General features: G+C 47.8%; 1 long non-coding RNA gene across 1 annotated transcript; it reads left to right on the top strand.

Annotated features, from left to right (window-relative positions):
- Positions 1–739: 739 nt before the first annotated feature.
- On the top strand, positions 740–1,867 carry LOC141374918 (uncharacterized). Its single transcript, XR_012382120.1, has 3 exons — positions 740–875; positions 981–1,028; positions 1,704–1,867. It is a non-coding gene; the product is annotated as an uncharacterized lncRNA (long non-coding RNA).
- Positions 1,868–3,110: the final 1,243 nt, after the last annotated feature.

Below are 3,110 nucleotides of genomic sequence, written 5' to 3'. Positions count from 1 at the left end.
AAGAGGTGTCTGTATGGCATTATAACGAACATATTGGCAGTCTTCAGTGGGTTAAAATTTGGCCCATTTCACACTTGATTGTGTCTCTTTTTTATATATATAATTGGAAAAAAAAAACTTTAATGCAATTTAAATCAAATGTCTGGAAACGCTGAAAACCTTTGCAGCCCTCAGGGCCCTACAAGACACAAATCACTTCCCAGATGAGAGACCAAGATGAAGTGACTTACTCAGGTCTGATGGCTTTCTGGTGTCAGAGCCGGCTGCATCTCACGTCGCCTGACTCCTGGTTTTTCTTCCCTGTCTCCCATGGACATCCGAGACCCCATGTAGATTCCCAGTGCCTTGTGCTCTGGGCCGAATCTTCCAGAGCGGTAGCTCTGTTGATCCTGCTTAAATGAATTACAGAATGGAATTTCCCCAGAGCCATCTCCCCTCTCCAGCTGGAGGGTGCCGGGCAGGGGCAGGGAGGGCTGCACGGGAATGAAGAGTCCGCTGAGCGACTCTGCCTCTTGCTGGTGTCGGACCATGAGCTGGCACACACGGTCCTCTTCAAACAATCCGGTTCTGCTCTCGGCAGCCCGGGTCTGGCGCGCTCACGGAGCCCTGCTCGGCTGCTCTTGCACGGGGCCCAGTCCCAGAAAGCACTTGCTCAGTGCGCTGAACGGCATCGGGCAGGCGCTCGGGTCAGCCAACAGCGGTATCACTCCCGCCACGTGGGGGGCGGGGAGACGGGGCAGGAAAATGGCGGCGGGGGGGGAGCTGGAGGAAGAGCAGAGCCATCCTGGCATCTACACACCGCCTCACAGACCCCTTCTCTTAGCAGCTCGCTGGTTTTCAGTGGTTTTCACCCCAGGGGAGAAAGTCCGAACTGGGTGAGGGCAGGGGGTTCTCGGAGAGAACGGAACTGCTCCAGCAGGGAAGGAAGGGCAGAAAACCTTTTCTCTGCTTCAGCAGTTCGGCTTCTCTTTTTACCTCAGAGAACTGGCAGCCGCCCTCCTGCAGAACGTGCTGCAGCCTGTGATGGGGTACGTCCCTCCGCCGGGAGCTGAAGCTCTTGCCCACCTCCACACAGCTTTGGAGACACAGGTTTCGGGCATGTCGGTCATCAGGGGAGAAAAATTCAGCCATGCAGGCCCCAGACAGCTCACCCAATAAAGCCCCTCGGGTCTCCTAGCAACTTGCTGTGCTTAGATTTTTCCCACTTTTTGCAAGGTGGAATTTAATTTTAAAAAATATGAGGGCCCTGTCAGGAAAACCAAAAGGGCTGGAACACAGAGGTTTAGGGGACATGGAATACTAGCCCGGGGCTGAGGGTGATTTATTCTTTACTTCCCGTTAGAATTAGAATCAAATGGATTGTTTTAATATTTTTGTCTCTCACAAAGTAATAAATCTAAGAAGGCTGCATGCTGTTATGTTCAAGCCTAACCTTTCTCACATAATCACCCCACAGAAGATATTGCTGGTTGCTTCCCCAGTATCCGTTCTCTCCTTCCTTGCCAGAAGAAATGGCTGACAATATGCTGGGGTAAAAATACTTATCTTTCCAGCCTCCTCCACACACTGGAGCAGCCATGGGACCCAGTTTTAGCTAATGACCTGTAAGCAAAGTTGACAGGATGGGGCTTCTGATTATCACAGACAGACTCAGATAATATGGGAAATTTGCATGTCTTTTTCTCTGTCTTCTTCTTCGTCAGAATGATGGCTGGAGGCCAAGCAGCCACCTTGCAACCATGAGGATGAAGTCCTCACGAAGAATGGTGGGTAAGCAGCCAAAGGTCTGTGGGTCCTTGATATCTACCTTGAACATTTGTAACAGCTCTTGACTGCTTCCCGCAAGACTTATTCTCAACTAAGCAAAATAAAATCCATTTGGTTAAGACTTTGTATTTTGATTTCCCTTAAATGCGGCGAACGAATACTCATTCAAAGCACAAACTTCACACCATTGCAAGGAATGCTCTTGTCCGGCTGGTAGAACAAGAATCTCTTTCCTCATTTCATAACATGAGAGAATTGAGGCAGTGGGAAAGTATCAAGTGAGTAACTTCCCTTTTGCTGAGTCAGATTCTACCTCTCAGCCCTTGACTTCTGAAACCCTAAGCAGCATTTGGGCCCCTGGCTACTTCCTCTTCCTTGAAATTTTCTCCTTCTTTACTTCTGTGATATATCTCTCCATGCTTTTTTCTCCTTTTGTTGGCCCACTCTCCAGTGCCTCATGAGTCTACTTCTTCTGCCCGCCCCTTAAATGTACAGGTTTCCCTTCTCTTAGCATCTCATACTCAACTTGGGTAGTAGTCTGACACCTACCCATGTCATCCATTATCACTACCTAGTACTGAAAACTAAAAAAACTACTGACATTGGAAAAGGATGTCTACCATGTACTGCTAAGAGAAAAAGAGCAGCTCACAGGATAAGATGTGCTGTTTGAGTCCATCCTTGTAAAATGGAAGGAAGAAAAGCATATATGCATAGAAAAAAACTAGCTGAAGAGCTATATAAGCAAGATGTTAACAGCGCATGGGTAATTCAAATGTGAAATAAACCCTTTAATCCCTAAGGGTTGAATAATGGACTTTTAGTCATTTCCAAATTATTTCCCCATTTTTACTCTACAAGAACTTTACTGCGCTTTAGGCAGTCATTCATTTATTCGTTCGATGAGTATTTTTTATGTGATTGCTCTGGGCCAGGTCTGTGAGAAGCACTGTGAAAATAAACCCCAAGTCCAAGGAGCTCTCCTTTGAAACAAAGTGGGTATATACAATTTCATTTTTAAGCTGTTAGAGGAAGGGCATCATCTGCACACTCACATTTAGGGGATGTGTCTGGGTAGAACCTAGTATGTGTTAGGCAGCAGCTCCCCCTGGCATCCTTCCTGACTGAGCATGAGGCATGACACCCAGGCCCAGGCTGATTGCTCCTCACAACCCCTAGAGACTTCCCTGGACTGGGGGCTCTGTCCCCAGAATCTGCCGAACCTGTCTTCTCTGGGCAGTCTATGAGAGGACATAGCCAGAATGGTTTCCAGGTTCTCTGATTAACTCTAAGCACTCCAAAGTCAAAAGTTTAGAAAACAGGGGCGCCTGGGTGGCTCAGTC

This window comes from Callorhinus ursinus, unplaced genomic scaffold (assembly GCF_003265705.2).
Source record: "Callorhinus ursinus isolate GAN/ISIS: 27379988/994484 unplaced genomic scaffold, GSC_fseal_2.0 scaffold23, whole genome shotgun sequence".
NCBI lineage: Eukaryota > Metazoa > Chordata > Mammalia > Carnivora > Otariidae > Callorhinus > Callorhinus ursinus.
The sequence above is the reverse complement of the archived record's forward strand: the minus strand, read 5'-3'. Positions and strand labels throughout refer to the sequence as shown.